This window comes from Perca flavescens, chromosome 10 (assembly GCF_004354835.1).
Source record: "Perca flavescens isolate YP-PL-M2 chromosome 10, PFLA_1.0, whole genome shotgun sequence".
NCBI classification, from domain to species: Eukaryota; Metazoa; Chordata; class Actinopteri; order Perciformes; family Percidae; genus Perca; species Perca flavescens.
The window spans coordinates 5325526-5326138 of record NC_041340.1 but is presented as its reverse complement, the minus strand read 5'-3'; positions in this window follow the sequence as shown (position 1 = coordinate 5326138).

Genomic DNA, 613 nt, shown 5'->3' with positions numbered 1-613 from the left:
GCTCCCTCTGCTTGCTTTCTACACAACAACGGTTTAGTTTTTGCACTCTTTTGGTGTTGGACTCAATTTGTGTATTTTACTTTTTACTTTTGACTACTGCTTTAAGAGTTGTTAATTTTTATTTTACGTCCATACCAGACGAGGACACGCTTGTACTGATATTTGAAACAATAAAGAGGATATATTGTTTAGACCTTTTTAATGAGGGGGGAAAATCTCGCAGGCTGAGAGTTTTTCTCATAATTAACATGTTTCTACTGACACTGAGAGCACGAGCAAACTCTTTTACCATGAATAAAAGACTCTGAAAAAGATCTGGAAAAAATCTCGGCATGCTTTCATATCTTTCTTCCTCTGCTCTGAAGGAATTTTTTGTTGAGATGATCTGACAAGAATCAGCACGGCTCCACGAGTCACACGGAAGGCCGGGTTGTTTACGAGGCTTGACCATGTTTTTATATTCGGAAATGAACTTAGCGTCCCATTTTATTATCTTTGGGTGTTGGAAATATACAAAATCTCAGTTACACTTTACTTGAAGGTATATACATAAGAGTGACATGACATGTCATAAACATTTATGACTTGTTTATAATGTTTATGACACGTTCAT